Source organism: Tachypleus tridentatus, chromosome 7 (assembly GCF_004210375.1).
Source record: "Tachypleus tridentatus isolate NWPU-2018 chromosome 7, ASM421037v1, whole genome shotgun sequence".
Classification (NCBI taxonomy): domain Eukaryota; kingdom Metazoa; phylum Arthropoda; class Merostomata; order Xiphosura; family Limulidae; genus Tachypleus; species Tachypleus tridentatus.
The window spans coordinates 57,966,920-57,988,208 of NC_134831.1; the positions used below are offsets into that span (position 1 = coordinate 57,966,920).

A 21,289-nucleotide genomic window follows, 5' to 3' on the forward strand; every position below is an offset into this window, starting at 1 on the left:
ACATAATCAACAACACGTGATGCCCACGGAACATTTGTAGTACAAGAGACACTTTGAACCAAATGGTCTGATAAAAAATGATAAATTGATTACTTATCTAGTGAGAGATAGTAGATTTAGTGACGTCACCCTGTGTAATAAGAATCTATACAGAAACTCAAAAATTCATACACTAAACCTGAGTCTGAGGTGGAGTTGTGAGAGATGACAGATGTATTACCTAAATATCAATTCTTTTGCAATGAACAATACTATCTACACTCACCCTCCCTGACGCATATGATCACGTCGTCCGTACTGCTTCCCATTCCTAATTTAATTTTTGCATAGGTGAAAGAAGTTTAAAAACTACCCACGAACCTATGGTGATGACCTTGTCTGTTATTTCCTACTCTTGAATTAAATTTTGCATAATTCAAAGAAGCTTAAAATCTTCCCACGCATGCGCTATCCTTTTAATTTTAGAGATATTTAAGTATTGACCAAATCACGTGGGCAACTTTTCTATAAAACAAAGGTAACGATTACTTTACTAATTTATTCCTAAATTAATCAATACATATATATATATACCATTTATTTATTAATATATTTATATATAAACCATTTATTTATTAATATATTTTTATATATATACCATTTATTTATTAATATATATTTATATATATATACCAGTTATTTATTAATACATATTTATATATACACCATTTATTTATTAATATATATATATATATACCATTTATTTATGTATATATATTTATATATATACTATTTATTTAAATAAAATCATTTGAAAGATAATATTTTAATTAATGACATGATTCAATATTTTATTAGTATCTATATGTCAAGCGAGCGATACGCCTTTTTCGGTTTGTTATGAAAGTGACTACTTTTGTGTTAATCCGTTCCTCTTTTCACTAGTGATGAACATTATGCTGATTTTGGTTATCATACTAGAAAGAAAAACCTGGCGACTAAAATACTATAAACATTGTTACATATTTTTGAGTTTGTAGTAAACATTACCTAGATTTTACTTAAGACATAATCAGGATATAAGAAACAATAAAATATTAACAGTAACCTTGTTTACAGACCTTAAGTAATTATTGTCCTTTAATGTTAGGATTTATTTTTCCAAGAAGAGTTGCCTGTGAGGTAAACCATACATATTATATAAGTAGTGTTATTCGTTACAACTTTCTCTGATAATACCTAAAGCAAAACAAACATAGCAAAACAGGACATTATTATTATGGCTTTAGTAATACTAAGTATGGTATATGATACTGCAAACTGGTTAAATATGGTACATAAAACCCCTAAGTGATTAAATACAGTACATAGTACCTCAACTTGATTAAAAATGTATATAATACCCTAAAGTGATTAAATATGATACATAATACCTCAGACGTATTAAAAAAAATACATAATACTTTGCTATAGCCAAAAATAGTACACGATTTCCTTTATATTATTTAATTATTTTTACATCCCAATTGTACTAGTTTGCCGTCGTCTCAATGCAAATTTTAAAGGAAATAAATAGCGTTCGTTTGTTAGTTTCAGAATTTTCGCACATACTATACATAAAGGGCTATGGGGTATCTCTAATATTTTAAGTTATAGACTAGAAGGAAAACACGTAGTAACTAGCAATCACCACTGGGTTAAGGCGTTCAACCCGCAATTTGAGGGGCGCGGATTCAAATCCCGGTCACACCAAACATGCTCGCCCTTTCAGCCGTGGGGCATTATAATGTGACGGTCAATCTCATTAGTCGTTGGTAAAAGAGTCAAAGAGTTGGCGGTGGGTGGTGATGACTAACTGTCTTCCCTGTAGCCTTACACTACTAAATTAGGGACGGCTAGCACAGATAGCCCTTGAGTAGCTTTGTCCAAAATTCAAAAACAAACAAAACAAACAAAAACAAACAAACACTGCTAATTAGGGACGGCTAGCGCAGATAGCCCTCGAGTGGCTTTGTGCGAAATTAAAAAATAACAAACAAACAAAAAGCACTCACCACATTTGAGTTACTTTAAATAAATAAACAATCTGACATTTCTTCTATCTGAATATGTTTTAGTGCTTTCAGAGTACAACGATTCAAAATAATATTAATTGTTTTTGTCAATTTTCACTGAACAAAACCAAAACCGTAAATTTTTATTTGTTATCACCTTTATACATCACGTATATAGCACACTAATTTAAAATTTAAACAAAATTTCAAAAAAGAACAAGAAGCAGCCAGTAAAGTTGTCAAACGTTGCACAAACGTGAAATGGAATATCTAAGAAACAGGGGTGAATGGTTTGGCTGAGAGAGATAGCATTAGAAGCGGTCGGTAGGTTCGATTCTCGTGACGTCACTCTCTCATTACACTTCGTATCTGGTGGCAGAATGAACTGGGATTGAAGGGAGACAAACAGGGGCGGGGGGAAATAGCTCTGCGGCTGTCTTTGTGCGCGCGCGCCGCGTTCCGCTAGCTGTTGCTCAGATACACCTTCCCGCAGTGGAGGACGATGTTCTGCGTGAGTTACAAGTTTCATCGAACGAAACCATTTTTAATACCGTTTTTGTCAAAACGCCAACACCTTACGCCACTCTCCGAAGCTAGTGCTTCACCGTATAACATCAGATAGACCGAGTGCTGAAGGCACCTCTGCTTCCTTGTGGTTACGTTTTGTGACAACGTCGTCATGACATGGCGAATGGTCTGCTGCTGAGGCACTGAGCTTATTAGACTGGAAAGGACCGCACTGAACGGTAAGCGCTTTTATTCTCACTGGTTGTTGAAATTGCCACGCTCACTAGACCGATATTGTACACGGCAATGCTACTCTCGGATTTTCTGGCCTAACATCACTGAGAACTAACGACTTAAGCGATAATTATTTGCAAGACAGTGAACACTTTAATTGACCTACGTTAACACGGTAAAACAAATGTGACAGTTGCTCTGAATACATGTTTTTAAGTATCTCCCTTGGCTTAATAATCCCATCTGATGATTAGAAAGAAAACCTACTAAGAATCTAGTCGCTCAAGAAAGGCATTATACCAGTTTTGTCTGACCAGTTTCACTCGAAAGTGTAGTGATCGAAAGAGAATGCAAAATGTATGTATTTTTGTAATCACGTTATATGACTGTCAATGTTGCTAAAAACCTGTAGATGATTTAACGAGATAAAGCAACCATGTGGCTCCACCCAGGCCATTTTGTTTGATTGTCCTATGCTTATTATTGCCTGCTATGATTAGGTAAGCGATGACTTATATGCAAGTGATTAATTTACACTAAAGCTGTAGCTGTTTTTCAAGTTATCTATTTGAGAAAAACTCAATAGTGTAAAAGTTACACTTGTACTTCCATTATTTACTAAAACTCAAGTTGGTGAGCGTCCTAGTGAAAATCCTGGTAGTAATATTGAGAAAGAAGTACTACTTCGGGCTGCTCTGATAAGCATGTCACCTGCTCCACATTATTCTAAGTACCAGATTCCATTGAAAATAAATGACCGGATCATCCAAACTAATTAGTTTTACGTATTAGTAATATTGAATAATTAAACCATGCATTTTTGTCCAGTGATTTTGTTGTTTTCTTAGTTCGTTAGTTCACTTTTCTATTTTGTAAAACTTTGGCTAACCTAAGACCTTGAGGTTTTATATTATGGAACACTTCTTAGTAACCAGATATTCCCACAGGTGATTCCCGTGTAAAGGCAGTAATTAAATGTTCAATATCAATAGCTTTATGTGCCAAAGCGGAATTAACATTAGAATGGAAATTTTGCCAAATTATTGGATGATTAATGTTATTTGAGAACAGATTTTTGAAAAAATATTCCACCAGGAGGTGCTGCTTTATTTAATCAATTGAACCCATACAACACAATAAATTACTACATGCAACGAAGAAAATGTTTAATGTAAGTCATAAGTGTTATAAAATCGTGTTTTTTAATGTACGCATCTGATAAGGAATACTTGTTTAAATATTTCCATATGCTAAGAAATATTTGTTTAAATACACTCATCTGTTAAGTACAATTAATTTAAATGCTAAGTACAATTACTTTAAATACACTCATTTACCAAGTACAATTAATTTAAATGCACTTGTCTGCAATGTAAGGTTAAAAAGTGATACTTTTAGAAATGGGTGAACATTAAACGTAAAGATTGAGAAGCCGTGTGTGTTTACAGCAAAGCCACATCGGGTTATCTGCTGAGTCCACCGAGGGGAATCGAACCCCTGATTTGAGAAGCCTTGAGGACGGTAAATTAAGAAAATCAAAAATGCAAAAATGCAAAAAAAAATTAATTGTCTTTCGGAATTTATTTTATAAATTACGAAACTTTGTAATTATTTTCGCTTTGCATTTTTCAGTTATATCATAATCAGAAAATCAAACCTTCTTGATCGTATATATTGTTCTCTAGTATACGTTCAGCTACAAAAAAGTTTTAACCATACGTTTCGTAAGAGATTTAATACAACAAGTTTCGTTTCTTTTCAAATCTCTAAAGCTATAGATGACCTGCATGGTTTATTTTACGAATTATGTTAAAAATAAATATGACATTTAACTTCTTTCAAAATAATCACACAAAGCTGGAAGAAATAATATGTTCATGTTTTCTACTGCACTATTCACAGTTTTCACCGAACGTGTGTTGAAAAAGATAAAACATCGTCACTGTAGCGCTATTAGATACGAATGAAGGCATAGCTCAGGGCCTAAACCTTAAGAGATTTATATATTTTTGTACTGCTTTCAAATCGAGAAAGTGTCTTTGTTTGCTATTAATGTCCCTATAAAAATGAACGATTATTTATTTCTCTGGATATTCTTGCTGAGAAAGAATCCCAATTTGTTTAGCATGTATGTACTGAACATGATTGTAACTGTCTTTGTCTATGGATAGTCTAACAGACGCCGTTACTATTTAAGTCTACTCCATGGTGGGTGAAGACATCCTGTTTTGGTCGGCTCTTCTTTTCCTCTTTCGTCCGAATGATTTCTATGTTTAAGAATAAATCAATGACATTTTGGCATTTGGCTGAGTGAGCATTCGGAGTGGAATGAAGACAAAGACGATTGATTTTTTTTATAGAGATAATGACCATTTAAATGGATCGAAAGGTTAATGCTGGGATTAGTGTACACCACGATGAACGACGCAACGATGAGCACACGTCATGGTGAACGACAATGGGGTGGGTATACATCAGTGAATAACACTGGAGTAAGTGTAGAATAAGATTATTCTGAACAACACTGGGATAGTCATACATCATGGTGAACGACAATGGGGTGGGTATAAGCCATGTGCGCCAACAGGTTAGGCTAAAGACACAAAATTATTACTGTAGCCATTTTTGATAAGATGAATACTGTTGTGACCAACAAAGATTTCTGAACAAAGTTTTTGGGTCAGTTCCTCAGAGTGATTGTTTAGTAAGTAAAAACGTAAAATTATTATACATTATTTAATAAGCAGACTCAGCTGGTAGTAAAAGGTTACTCGTTTTGTTAAGGTTTTCAAAGCTTGTGACTTTTTACGCAGTTTTAAGTTACGAGTTAATAAATGTAAGAATTGTAAGTTAGATCGAAGACATCAAGGCTGTTAAAGACTAACCCTAATTCCCAGCCATTGTAGTCCTCCTTTTTTACATGTTATATTATTTTATGACCACAAAGACATCAAGAAAGTTTATCAAAGATCAGTCTATAAAGATTTAAGGTATAAGGATTATAGCTTGAGTCAGACATATAAAATATTTAAATCTTAGCGAAAACCTTTCTCGTCACGATGCGTTAGTCTCTTGATCACGCGATGTGTGTTAAATAAAATTAAAGGGTTAGGTTCATGTTTCTCTCATACGTAAAAAAAAAGACGTTGATTTTTACATAATTACTCCTGAGACCTATTCTATGAATGTGGACTGGACTGTAGACTCCAATAACTACATAGATCATTCAAAATCCAACTTTGTATCTTTTTACCCTGATGGTAACTATTGAAATCCTTAAACAGTAGAGTCAGAATATCTCGCGCATCTATTTAAACGTATTCCGCAATATGTCAGAAACTTCTAGAAATGGCTTTGTTAGATATTTTAAAACGAGTGATTTTATAATTCCGTGATATACCAATTCATGAAGACTTAATAATAAAAAAGGCTTTTACAATAAATGTATGTCCAGTATGTTCACTTACAGTCCCCCAAGGTAAATCTTTCTTTCATCCATTCCAGTCTCCATTACTGAATTTTTACTTTAAATTACGCCCTTCCTGAGTAAGTCATTACTTCATCGATTAGTGTACCGAACGTAATCTTTACCTCACCAACCATACACTCCAAAAGTAAATTTCACTTTATCGATTACGCTCTTTCAAACTAAAGTTTTACTTAATTACTTATAGTATTTCTTTTTGAACCCCCTACTTGACGTTTTTTAGTAACTGAACTCCCCTCTTGTAAAGTTCTAGTTCAAAAATTTTGGTCTACCTTTTCATAATTTTACTTAACTATTTTTAATTGATTGCAATTGTCTGTGGTAAACTTTTACTTGATTGGTTATAGTTTAATGCAGTAAATTTGTATTTGACTGACTACAGCCTGTCGTGCTAAACCTTTACTTGATTGAATACAGGCTCTCCTTCTAAACCTTTACTTGATTGATTGCATATTCTCCTTCTAAGCCTTTACTTGATTGATTACAGGCTCTCCTTCTAAGCCTTTACTTGATTGATTACAGGCTCTCCTTCTAAATCTTTATTTCACTGATTACCGTGATAAACTTTTACTTTGTTGACTACGGGTTGACATGCTAAACCTTTACTTTCATGATTATTTTCAACATTCCTAAACCTTTAATACATTGATTACACTTTCTTGTACCAAGTTTGTACTAAGTTATTTAATTTCCATCGCTAAATCTTTACTTCATTAATTATTACACCTTCTCGTGCCATACTTTTACTTGGTTAATTACTATAATTCTCATGTCAGACCTTTACGTGATGGATTACAGTCTCCTGTATTAAATGTTTACTTGACTGACAAAAGACGTCCGTGCTTAAACCCCCTACTCCTTTGATTATAATCTCTCCTTTTATCTTTTACTACATATATTAAAGTATCCTGTGCTAAACCTTTACTTGATTGATTACAGTCTACCGTGCTAAACCTTTATTTGGTTAATTACAATCTACGCTGTTAAACCTTTATTTGATTGTTTACAGTTTACCGTGCTAGATCTTTATTTGATTGTTTACAGTCTACCGTGCTAGACCTTTATTTGATTATTTAGTCTATTATGCTAAACCTTTATTTGATTGTTTAGTCTACAGTGTTAAACCATTGTTTGATTTATTACAGTCTACCGTGTCAAACATTTACTTGAATGATTACTAAAATCGGTTTATTTTCTAACACTAAAATATTATGTAATAAAAATAAACTGTCTAGTATCCTTTTGTAATTTCTTTCTAAAACCTAACTTAAGTTATAGTAGTTGTTCTTACTAAGGACAATTCTGATCGACTGTATTCTTTCTTATTGTACTTGATCCATTATATTTTTTAGTGAATTCTTTCTTATATAGTCAATAACAATAACATGTTTTCGATGGTCTTTACTGAAGTTTTACTTTGAAATTTATAGTTAAATAATTTTTAGTTACTTATAATGAAATATTAATTGTTCATTTACGGACACTCTAACTGAAAATTAAACGACGTATTTTTAATTCAACTTTTATGAAACGTCACCTGACCGATTTTACTTCTCTATTTGGTTCTCAAACCGTTCATTATATTATTTCATATTAAAGCTCCAATTTACAAAATACTGTCCCTCTTACTGTTTATCCTTGTAGTTTTCCTTATTGAAGCTTGATATGACTTGTTGTGGTTTTGTTATTTAAACTTTGAACCATTCTTTGTACTCTCTGTAACTGATACTTTACCTGACCTATTGGTATTCCCTTATTAAACTTTAAACCAACCTTTACACTTGATATTTTTGTAGGATTATTTAACTGACTTACTGAGATTCCTTTGTAAAGCTTAAAAACGTTTCATTTACTCTGCCTTACTGACCCTTTATTTGACCAGCTGTGGTCACTGTTAGAAAACATTAAATTATTCTTTCTACTTCAATTACTTGGATTTTTTCTTGAACATTAAATCGTTCTTTTTATTCTTTAAATTATTCTACTATTATTGCCTGTATTATTATACCACAAGCTTTACTTGAGTTTTAAGGTAATTCTTGTATTAAGTCTTTCTCAGGATTTATCTTATCACTATGGTCATTGATACTGAGCTTTAAACAGGTTTTATTCTTTGCTTTACCGAATCTTTACTTAACCGAAAGGGGTTCTCTTATTATACTTGAAATTATTGTTTGTAGTCTGAATGACTGAAGGTTTATTTAACCAACTGTGGTCACTGTTATAGAAACCTTAAGTGATTACTTGAAAACTACCTTAGTAGAATATTTTTGACATATACGTAGCTTTAGTGAACTTAAAATGTTCTTCTCACTGTAACCTTACTGAAGCTTTACTTATCTTCGTAGGGTTCCCTTACTGAACGTTGAACTATTATTTGTACATTACGTTTCTGAAAATTTAACTGCCCAGTTAGAGGTCTTCTATTGAACTAGTACAATACTTTAATGAAGTTTTTCTTAACTTATTAGGGTTCCCTTAAACAACTTTCAATCATTCTTCGTACCAAAGATTTACTTGACTCGTTGAGATTCTTTATTGAACTTTCGAACGATCTACGTTACCTGCGTTACTGAATTCTTACTTATTACATCTGTGATCATTCTTATAAACCATTCCTCACAGTCTTCTCATTGAAACTTTACTTGATCATCTGTGGTCATTCTTTAGACCATTCCTCACAGTCTTCTCATTAAAACTTTGCTTGACCATCTGTGATCGTTCTTATAAACCATTCCTCACAGTCTTCTAATTAAAACTATACTTGGCCATCTGTGATCATTCTTATAAACCATTCCTCACAGTCTTCTCATTAAAACTATACTTGGCCATCTGTGGTCCTTATTATTGAAAATTAAACCACCATTCGCATTCTTCCATGCTAAAGTTTTATTGGTTTATTGGTATTTCTTTAGTGTACCTTAAACCACTCTTTGTGCATTACTTTACTGAAGTTTTACTTCACCAGATTACCATTGTTATCTCCCGTATTGAAGGTTTAATTCACCAACTATGGTATCTGTTATTGAGGCCAAGTACGGCTAGGTGGTTAGAGCGCTCGACTCATAATCCGAGGATCGCGGTCTCGAATTCCCTTCGCACCAAACATGCTCGTCATTTCAGTCGTCGGGGCGTTATAATGTGACGGTCAATCCCACTATTCGTTGGTAAAAGAGTAGCCCAAGAGTTGGCAGTGGGTGGTGATGACTAGCTGCCTTCCGTCTAGACTTACACTGCTAAATTAGGGACGGCTAGCACAGATAGCCCTCGAGTAGCTTTGTGCGAAATTCAAAACAAACCATTCACCAATCCAATAACTATAATGTAGGTGAAAGTTTGGTTTCCGGACTTGTATATGTTTTATAAAATAAATCATGGCCAGGTGGTTAAGGTGCTCAACTCATAATCTGCAGGTTGCAGGTTCAAATCCCTGTCACACCAAACATGCTTGCTCTTTCAGCTGTGGGGGCCATTATCATGTGATGGTCAATCTCACTTTTCATTGGTAAAAGTGTAGCCCAAGAGTTGGCGGTGGGTGGTGATGACTAGCTGCCTTCCCTGTAGTCTTACACTGCTAAATTAGGGACGGCTAACGCAGATAGCCCTTGTGTAGTTTTGCGCGAAATTAAAAAAAACAACAAAAACAACAAACAAACTGTTGTTAAACTTGTATCCTTTCTCGGTACACTACCTTACTGAAATATTACTTGGATTTATTAATAAACCTCTACTGAAAATTAAACCATTCTTAATACTTTTCTTAATTAAACTTTACGTCAGTAACTATAGTCACATGAACATTAAACCATATTTCATACATTACTGTATCAGAGCTTTAGTTGACTTAGTAAGATACCTTTATTGAACATAAAACATTTTTTGTAATATGTTCTACTTAACCTTTACTTCGCCACATAAGGTCTCTTTATTGAGCTTTAAAACCATCCTTTGTACTTTGCAGTAATAAAGTTTTATTTCATCAACTTTATCCTTCTTAATGAGGTTTAAACCACGTCTTTCTTTCTCTCTGCCTAACTATAGGTGTAGCCGAATACGAATTTGAAAGACGTAGTTAATAAATAATATGTTAGTGTTTTCGAAGCAAGGCGTGAATGTTCCTTTAAGAGTATAAATAGACGATTATAATGGACATACTGATCTACGAGTATCCATTTGATTGGCACCTTCTCGGCTGTAGATTTGGCTAAGGTCCAGGTTAAAGTTTGCAGCTTACTGTTTTTGTTCATTCAAACCAGTGAAGATATGAATGATAAATGTCTTAGATAAAATAAATGTATTTATTACGGGAAAGAATTAACACTACACTTCTCTCTCTACTGAAGATCTTTCTAAGGTAGTCGCGTAATTAAGTAAGTCATTTATCGTTGATTTATTACGTTTTATTAATTACTGCTATTGACCATCTAATCCCTTAGGTATAATGTTTTAAAATAATAATTATTTAAGTACAATTTGACTGTTATTCCTTTATACTGTATATATTGTTTATTTAAGGATATGATCTGTGAGATCAATGTGTTTAGATTTGTAACACAAAGGCAAGTAAAAAAAGTAAAACAATCGGTAAACAGCAGTCATTCATCTCCGCTATATATACACTTGTTTACTTTTAATTGCACGATTTTTTCATTTCTTAGCCAAGTTCGAATTATTGCTTCAAATTTTCTATCAAGCCTCTTTACAAGTTTCGGTATTAATGAAACGTTTCTCATTTTCAAATATAGCTGTTCCTATTTGTTATTTATTAGACATAAATGTAGAAATATCCTTAATATAACTCTTGCTCGTACAGAAATTATGTCTCACTTTCATATTAAGGCACAAGTGGTACTTAAAAATCACACTAGGTGATACAGATAGAACGTTCACAGTTAAAGTGTTTCTCTGGATAGCGTTCTACAAAATGAAAACGAGATTAAAACGTCAATTAATGATTCATGTGCATGGGAGTTTCAGCGCCAAGAACGCGTCAACTCAAGAAAACAAATAAGAAACTAGTTTGTTTGTTTGTTTTTAAGCGAAAACCAATATAATGACTAATTGATGTGCGCCCGCCTCATGGATCGAATTCCTAATTTTAGTGATATAAGCTTTCATACTTGCTATTCACCCACTGGAGGGCCTAAGGGAAAAACAGACAAGTATTACAAAAAAAATATTAAAAATAGTCTTTAACGTCCAGTAATTAAAAATTACGAGTTGTAATTTTGGAGTAATTTTATGTATGGAGGTTGAGATACACGTAACCCTCCGGTTAGTGTTCTGAAACTGTAAATCCAAGGATTCCTAATTCACGTCCCGTTGCTGATGAAACGTTCTCTGCACTTTGGGAATGTGGGTGCGCTATAAAAATCTCACTTCTGGGTCAGAAAAGAGTAACCCAAGGGGTTGAGCTAAGTGCTGTTGACTAGCTATCTTCTCTTAATTAATCAGTTCAAAACTAAAACAACAATATAGAGTGATGAATACTTTACTTTGTATATACTCAATACAAAGCTATTGTAATAGGAGAAATAGATTACAGTAACTTTTGTAATTTTTTGGAGTATCTCAGGTAGTGTAATGCAACCGAATATTGATCGTTTTGGGGAAATGTATGTGACAGCCGTTTCCGACGCAAAATATTCATACATTCAGGTTATAAAGATGTGTTTCAACTCACAGACATAGATTTTCCATAATGAGAATATTTATTGTGCTTATTTACATTGGACAGTAGTGAAATAGATATAAACTTGAATAACTAGGACCGTCTACAGGTATGTTATTTGTTATTGTTTGTTAATTTGTAGTGCAAAGTCATATTGGGCTATCTGCTGTGTTTACCGCGAAAAATCAAACCCTAGATTTTACAGTTGTAAGTCCTTAAATTTTTACCTGTCCCACCAGGGGAACTCATCAAAAAGAAATAAATGTAACTAGTCGTACCCAATTATTTGCAAAATGCGATGTTTTGAAACAAGTGAGAATCCATTGGCAAAAGCCACGTACCTCTGGCAACAGTATGTAAAATTAACGAGAAGGAAAAACGAAACAAGTTGACATATACGTCAACCATCACACACCTCAAGCAGTTACAGAATGAAACAAGTATATTCGCTATTTCTTACGAAAACATACCGCCACGTCTACGGATGAGTGAAATTGGCATGGGGAAACCGTCGTCCTCGTATTAGATGTATAATGGAAAGAAGCATGGAAAAGAGGTGTTCTTTGAACATGACCTTACATAGTAGCTTTAGCAGTGGAAACTGTATTGCATGGCTATTGTCAAGTGGCACGATCACCAGAGAGCTCATGACCGGATGTGGTGACAAAGACTGTAATATGATACTATAGAAACCAAAACATATGCACTATATTTATATAATACAATTGTTTATTTCTGCTTTAAAATGTCCTCGAGAGTTACCAAGATAAGATTTTGAACAGATGTTTTGTTGTTAAGATACAAATAGTCAAATATTTATAAAGTCTAAAGCTTTAATTAAAATAAATGTTATTCTCGTTACGTACGTCCAATATTTATATTTTGATAATTAACAAAATTACGACCGTAGTTACAGTGGCACAGCTGTAATTTTTCGGTCTTATAACGCCAGAAATTAGGTTTCGATACCCATGATGGACGCAGTACAAACAAACAAATGTTCATAGTTTTCATAATTGAAACATTTTTACTGTTAGGATTTTTTTTTTTTCCGAAATGAGATATCATATGTTAAAGACGTATAGGATTAATTACATAACTTTGGTAATGTTAATATTATAGTTGTACAAGGCTCAAAACAAAATACTATTAACTTGAAAAACATGGAAAAAATCAGTTAAATACAAGTGTTATAAATATAAAAAAAAGGGTCATGTGCTACTTGTTGTTGCCTAGACACACAGTTGTTGATTCATAATAAAAAGAACCAAAAACTGTTTTCTTAAATAGGATTAACTCTTTGGTTAAGATGTCTGGTCTGTTATATCAATTTTCACCTTCACTCTCTTAAAGAAGTTTCAGTTTTATATAAGTGGAATGTAAAAAATATTTTTAAAGAAAAATTCTATTTTCAGTTTTGACTTTAACGACAAACATTTAAATGGTTTGACACACTTATCTGTAAGGCCCGACAATAACAACCAAGAAGTTTTCAATCGCTAGTATTACACGTGATCCACGTGGTTGACGTGACCTCGCCTACTGGAGAGGAACTCCGCCCTGTCTTATTGTAATGTGGGTCGAGTTGATCATTAAAGAGATAAAAATTCGTGGTTTAACCTTGGGTGTTGGTTCTTACATAATGTCAAAAATAATGATTTTATAATTTTCTACGTCTCTAAAATCAAACAATATTAGTTGGTCATCTAAGTTAAAGCTCTGCACTTGAAATTTCACTTTGCTAGGCCAACCTTGGCTAATTACAATTAGCTTGTAAAAAAAGAAAAAGTTAAATAGTTATGCAAGTCACTTTATTTGTTTCAAAGTTTTCACGCAAAGCTACACGAAAAAGCTAACTACACACAGCCTTTACCATATATGTTTATGGTAATTAAGAATATTTTCATCGAATAATTTGAATACTCACTCTGTTATCGCAAAATTTAGAAAATAAGCCTCATTGGAATAAATTAATCAACCTGTCTATTAGTGCGACAATCAATAAATGTTCACTACGAGAAGTTATCTCAGAATATATCAGTCAGATTCACTTCGAAAGACGTTGGATGCTTTATCTATTACTTTAGTAATCAAATCTTAGATGTATTGTCTATCGGAATGGTTATCTGTAAGAATCTAGTCGAAATACTGTAGCTGTTCCATATATTATTTTAGTAATCAAACATTTGCTATTACTGTATCAAATCTTAGAAGTCCTTTCTATTAGAATGTTAATCTGTAAGCATTTCATCAAAACAAGTTGGATGTTTCATCTATTACTGTAGCAATCAAACCTAAGGTGGCCTGCTTATGAGAATGGTAATCTATAACATTGTCATCGAAATACATTTGATATTCCATCTATTCTTATTGTAATCAAATCTTAACTATTACCGTATAAAACCTTAGAAGTCCTGTTTATCAGAACGTTTATCTATAAGATTCTTATTGAAGGACGTTGAACGTAGTGTCTATTACTGTTGTAATGAAACTTTAGATGTCTTATCTATTAAATTGGCAGTCTATAAAAATTTTCATCAGAAGATTTTGGATGTCCTGGCGATTACCGTAACAAGCAAATCTTAGATGTCTTGTTTATCACAATGTTATAATCTGTAAGATTCTAATCGAAAGACATTTGCGTTCCATCTATTGCTGTAATAATCAAACATTAGATGACCTGTCTTCCAGAATAGATATCTACAAGATTTTCATAAAAAAAAGAACTTTGGGTGTTGTATCTATTACTGTGGTAATCAAAGATTAGATGATCTGCCTATTAGATGGTAATCTATAATATTCTTATCGAAAGACGTTGGATATTCCATCTGTTAGTGTAATTGTCGAACTTTAGATGTTCTGTCTATGACAATAATAACATTATGTAACACAAATTTTATTCTTGGATAGTATGTGTTATTTCTTAATTTCTTATGTTGTAAAAGCACAGAAAATGGCCATTATTCCCTTCAAATTTTGTTTTTGTGACCCGAATAATGAAATTTAGAAATTAACCTATTTGCTATGTAAAAACGAACAAATTTGCACATTTTCATTTACATAAGGTCTGAATAAAACAACATATGAATCAAGATTTACATGTATTTATACTAAGGTTATACAAAAATGAACAAAAATTTTTAGAAGTTAGTAGTTTTTCGAGATTTGCGACTGTAATATAAATCACTTTTACGTATCAGCCCCCAAATATAGTCTCCCATCATGTTTTCATTATACGCTCCTAGGTCACAAAAACAAAGTTTGAAGAGAAAAATAGGTCTTTACTTACTTTAGGCAATAACACTTTCTGACAAGGAACAAGAAAAAGTAAAAATTTTGTTACATAGTGTAATATGTAAGATTCCCACTGAAGGACGTTGGAACTGAAAGACTAGTAGGAAGATACCTGGTCATTAGCACCCATCGCCAATAAATGGCCATCTCTTTTCTGATCGAATAGTAGGAATAATGAACCATAGAGTCATAATTAGGCGCATTAACCATGGACCACACTAGGCTTCCATTAAACTACCCTTTGACTTTTGTCCCTCATCTAATAACATGTCTGCAACATGCAACATAGCGTTCGTTTGGTTTAATCCATTCCTACAGTTAAGATTACTGTGATCATCAGTCTGTAAATGATTTATTCTATAAAACATATACAAGTCCGGAAACCAAACTTTCACCTACATTATAGTTATTGGATTGGTGAATGGTTTGTTTTGAATTTCGCACAAAGCTACTCGAGGGCTATCTGTGCTAGCCGTCCCTAATTTAGCAGTGTAAGTCTAGACGGAAGGCAGCTAGTCATCACCACCCACTGCCAACTCTTGGACTACTCTTTTACCAACGAATAGTGGGATTGACCGTCAAATTATAACGCCCCCACGGCTGAAACGGCGAGCATGTTTGGTGCGACCAGGATTCGAACCTACGACCCTCGGATTACGAGTCGAATGCCTTAACACGCTTGGCCATGCCGGGGCCATTGGCGAATGGACGAACGACGTTAAAATAAAACGCTGACATATAACGCTTGGTAAAATACATAAATTTATTGTCCTAGCAAGTTTAATTCATGTTAAGAAATATTTTTCGTTTATCATTTCATGCCAAATTAATGTGAATTGAACATATTCTTAATGACAGAACAGTTTCTTGGAGAGGAATCAACCTTAAAAATGTGCTGTTGTAGAATATGGACTTACCACGCTTCGATGAATACTTCGTGTTGATGCAAAAACAAGATAGAAATACGAATAACTGTTATGCAGTATTTTAGTACAACAAACTTCCGCAAAAATGCTTAATGCTATAGTTTCCCATTAAAATGTCCTCTCATTTTTCAGGTAAAGTAGGTAAGGTATTTACCTACAAAACTATCTGTTGCCCCATAAAGTATTTCGATTCCAGACCCACGTTAAAACCTTCCTTCTCACATTTATCTCCCGTTTATTCAGGACTAGTAAAGATATGATGATACGTTTTAATTCTTATGTTATAATTCCGGTTCCAAATGTTATCTATTTGTTATTGTTTAGCGCAAACTTAAAAAACTGACCATCTACTCTTTCGAACCTTGTAAACTTATTGCTGACAAATTGGGGTACCAACTGTTACTTAATATATTCTTTGAATATATTTTTAATAACTTTTTCTATACTTTTACACACGAATATACCTATGGGATTAATTTTGATAAAACTAATATAATTTGAAGGTATTTATTTCGTCATATTATTGTCAAAAACAGGTTGATTTTCGATCTTTCAACAGTCTTTGAAATTTTGTTCCTGGATAACGTGTTGTCTAATCTATTAGTGGTTGAAAAGAAAATAAGATAAGTATCTAAATCACACCCAAATGATGTTTGACAAATACTGGTTGTAGCAGCAAAAACAGAAAATATACCTATATTTAAATGTTACGATTTTTCTTAAATGAAATGTGCAACACTGTGTCAAATGTTTACGCTGCAATTTTTCAAGATTTCAACGATCGATGGAAAAGGTTCATCTGAAATGGTTTAAGATGTTTGTGTTTTACAAACGCTTCACAAAAATCAAAGTAGTAGTAACGACAATAGGTTGAACAATCTGGTGTAAAGAAGAACACGTACGTTTGTTTTGTAATATAAAGTTTCATATATGGCTTTTTTCTTTATCTCTTTCAAACACAGTTTTCTCCAGTTAATTTGATATTGCTTATATGTAACTTACGCGTATATATATATATATGCCTGTATTTCTTTATCAGACTAGGCTACGTTGTTCTAAATATATCCTTACATAATACTAATACCTATAGCCTGCGAATTACCGAGTTTTATTGTTAACAGTTTCCAACAACTTTATGACGACGCCCAGTTTTATGTGTAAAATAACTGTCGATATAATATTACATGAAAATTATAGAGATAAACGTTTCGGTCTGCCCAATAGGTGTCTGTTTGTTTTATTGCGTATGAGTTAAACTGATAAGAGTTTTCTAATCACATACACACAGCTTGGTTTGGACAATAATGTGGTAACTGTCTGTACAAATCCAGTTTAATTTTCCACAAAATTCCAAATCTCTCGATTTAACAACAATGTTTTCATCAGATTGTATGGTGGTTCTTTGGTGTGGATTTAGTTATAGTATACATTTTTATTTTTTTAAAGAGCAAAAATAAGTGTTCATTTAGATTTAGCAGGAAACAACACAACAGTCATAATTGGAAACTTCTTTACGGTAAATGATAATTGAAGAAACCCAAGTCGACAGTGGAATTATTTCTGTGTATTAAAACGATGTGGAATACAAAAACTTTCCAACATTGTATGGTATGTAGTGAAGATCTTATTCACTTGTATAAACCACCACAAAAGAGTTAAATGCCACTTAAATTATAATAGAAAAGATAGAATCACCTAGAGATCTCTTAAGGCGCTATTTCAATGGACATTGAAAATAAAGACAGTTTTTACCTCCAAGGATATTCTACCCCTTTACAATTCTAAATTCGGATATTCATCAGCCTTGACAAAATATGTGGATTCGTGTTTATAACTCTTGAGTTTTACCACCTTCATGAAGGTCTTATCATGGGTCTCTTTTCTGTTTTGCAACCAGTAACATCTTTTAAACAAAACCAAAATAATGAATTTTATCATTGGTAACACATCAATCTTATCTCTGAAGGTAGGTTATTAAGTAGGTAATATTTTTGCTCTTCGGTAAGATAACACAGAAAGTGTTAAAAGTTTCTCACTAAATATATGGCCTCTAAACAACACCAGTCCTTATCTTACCATGTTGCCTTAATCAATACTACGTACCATAAACATACATATAAGACTAAATAACACAGTTCTTCCTGACCTAACCACGAAGGAAGGACATTAGAAAAAGATGAATATGATCATAAAACACAGTTTATCAGATTTTGTGACAAAAAATTGATTAAGTACTGGAAAACCCTCCTTCTCTGTACTTACATGGTCACCAGTTCAACCTTATCTAAATCTGTAAGATACCGCTTAGCTGACATTACTATTTGCATCACGTGCATCACACACTATTCGTGCTTTAGAAATCCCAGATTTTTTAGCCTAAACGTTTATTCTAAACATAGTTTACTCTTGTTCTTTGCCAATAATTCCGAGTTCTGTATTTTTGCATTGTCTTTTTCTATTATTTTTCACAATTAACTTCTATTTATCACCTTGTGTTTTCAAAAGCGATTTTAATTAGGAATACTATCTCTCTCACAAAACTAAATCAAACTTATATTCAAATAGATGCACTTTCGGTTGAGTATCTCGCTCAAAGGGAAACTTCCTCTGGTACTATCAAGTTGCATTTTAGCCGACAACCAAGTAATATGCAGTAAAAAGAAACATGCACATAAAAGACGTGTTTGTAAACTGAAACGGAACAATAAAACAGTTCAATTGTTGTCCAGTCTCGATTTTAGTATTACTGTTTAGTTTCTAAACGTCAAATCAAATAACTAAACATAGCAATAATTTCAGAAGGTAATGATAGACAAATAGTGAACGAATAATTATATATGTGTAATTCCCGAAAACCTTGTTACTCTGCTTTATTAAGACATCTTTTGTCATAACATACTGGTTTCTAGCCTGAAACCAACAGCTCTATACCTACAGTGGATCTATTCGCTGTAGACATTAAAGATAATATTATCAACTCACAAAGCTTAGCATAATAATATCCGAGTCTCATACGAAACATATCGATAGGCCCAGGTGGGTGTTCAAAGTATCTTGTATGATACAATCGATTGTAATTCACTGTATTTTGTTGAAGATGTTAATTTTAACTTGACTGCGTTGATAAATTCGGCGAAACTACGAAACCATCGCCACTACTACACGCTATCACGACTAAGAAAATCAATGTTATGACGTAAAAATAGAGGTTCTTTGGCTGTTAAAGAGTCGAAACTAACATTTAAGATATTTTTATGTTCGCCCTCCAGCAACAATTTATTGTGAACCCATAAAGTGTCTGCAGTAAAATACTTTTCAAACACAGGTTGTATAAGGATTATCGAGATAATATTATTCAGAGAAATCTCTCGTTTAACCACTGACTAGATGGATGGTCATTCCCTTGGAATCAAATCATTTAAACAAGCCCTTTGCAAAATCTCAATATACAGGTTAGTCCTCATAAGTTAGTCACTCAAGAGGAAAATCCTAGCAAAAAATGAAGATCAAAAGTAAATTTATCAAAGATAAGAATAAAGTTCTGTAACTATCGCAACTTTATTGAGCAAAATGATGTAAAAATTTGGCTTAAAAATCATATACGTATTAACAACAACAAAACTATCCTATTATTAACAGAAAAATGGTAACTTAAAGCTTTATAAAAATACCATGTAATTTTGTTTCAGAGCTCCCAAGAAACCAGTTTTAAGATTGTGTTGTTTTTGTGGTTTAGCACAAAGCTACACAGTGGGTTATCTGTGCTACAAAATTTGGTTTGTAGCGATGTAACTCCGCAGACTTGAGGGCTGGTTTTAAGAAACGAATAGAGTATTCATAACAGAATGTAACATAAACACGACATATCTATACGCATACTTACGTTACCAAGAGCTATGATTTTTAAATGTTAAAACATTAGGTAGATTTTCAAACTGTTTGTTTGTTTTAAATTTCGCGCAAAGCTACACGAGGGCTATCTGCGCTAGTCGTCCCTAATTTAGCAGTGTAAGACTAGAGGGAAGGCAGCTAGTCATCACCATCCACCGCCAACTCTTGGACTACTCTTTTACTTTTATAATGCCCCCACGACTGAAAGAGAGAGCATGTTTGGTGTAACGGGGATTCAAGACCCTCAGATTAGGAGTCGAGTGCCTTAACTATATGGTTCTTTACTATATTTGGGATCGGGTTTCAGGTCGTTAAGAGCAAGGGAGAGTCAGATGAAACTATAATAATAAAAATATACACTGCTAGCCAAAATCTTAAGGCCAATGTTCATAAAGAAAAAATATGCATTTTGCGTTGTTAGACTCAACCACTTATTTGAGCAGAGCTTCAAAAGATGAAAATAAGAAAAAAAAATAAAATAAAAACTTTCGGCATTTAATAAGGAAAATGTAAACACAATGAAATTAGTTTAAATACTAGCTGGTCAAAAGTTTAAGACCATACCAAAAATAAGTCCTAAACAGGGTAGGAAATGCCCAACAAGAGGTCTAAGTAGTGAGTTGAACGGCCGTCATTGCGAATAACTTCAAACATTCGCTTTGGCATGGTCGATATAAGCGTTTGCAGAAGCTGGCTGGAATGTTATTCCAAGTGGTGAAGATGGCTTCACGAAGATCATGAACTGTCTCGAATTGATGTCCATTTCTATGGACTTCCCTTGCCATCCACCCCCAAACATTTTCAATGAAGTTCAATTCGGGCGAACACGCTATATGGTACAAAAGAATCACGTTATTCGCCATGAAAAAGTCTTTTGTCCTGCGGGCATTGTGGATTACAGCGTTGTTCTGCTGAAAGATCTAATCATTTCCACACAAGCGAGGGCCTTCAGTCAATAAGGATGCTCTCTCCAACATGCCAATGTAACCAGCTGCTGTTTAACGCTCCTGTATAACCTGAAGCTCCATTGTTCCATGGAAGGAGAAAGCACCCCAGATCATGATGGAACCTCCTCCACTGTGTCGTGTAGGAAATGTCTCCGGTGGAATATCCTTGTCGTGCCAGTAACGTTGGAAGCCATGTGGACCATACAGGGTAAATATTTTTCTACTCAGAGAACAAAACTTTCGTCCACTTTTCTACGTCCCATGTTTGGTGCTTCTCAGCAATGTTTAACCGAGTTGTT

The 21,289-nt window shown here is 33.4% G+C and overlaps 1 protein-coding gene across 2 annotated transcripts in view; it reads left to right on the plus strand.

The window, feature by feature from the left end:
* The first annotated feature begins 2,431 nt into the window (after window positions 1–2,431).
* LOC143255739 (potassium voltage-gated channel protein Shab-like) overlaps window positions 2,432–21,289 on the plus strand; it is a 146,967-nt gene continuing 128,109 nt past the window's right edge. For both annotated transcript variants that reach the window (XM_076511894.1, XM_076511895.1), the window contains exon 1: window positions 2,432–2,779. The gene's annotated coding sequence lies outside the window, so the exon portion shown is untranslated. The remainder of the gene's footprint in view (window positions 2,780–21,289) is intronic.